Below are 214 nucleotides of genomic sequence, written 5' to 3'. Positions count from 1 at the left end.
CTGTGTGAGAGTAACAGAACTAATAGTGGATTGTTACTCTTATAAGCTGTGGAGGATTGACAGAACTACTAGTGTATAGTGGCTCTTATAGACTGTGGAGGATTGGTACGTGTATGAGAGTAACAGAACTACTAGTGGAGAGTGACTCTTATCAATTGTGGAGGATTGGTACATACAACCAGTGTGAGAGTAACAAAACTTCTAGTGGATAATA

Source organism: Mizuhopecten yessoensis, unplaced genomic scaffold (genome assembly GCF_002113885.1).
Source record: "Mizuhopecten yessoensis strain PY_sf001 unplaced genomic scaffold, ASM211388v2 scaffold6213, whole genome shotgun sequence".
In the NCBI taxonomy this organism is placed as follows: Eukaryota; Metazoa; Mollusca; class Bivalvia; order Pectinida; family Pectinidae; genus Mizuhopecten; species Mizuhopecten yessoensis.
This window is presented reverse-complemented; position numbering follows the sequence as displayed.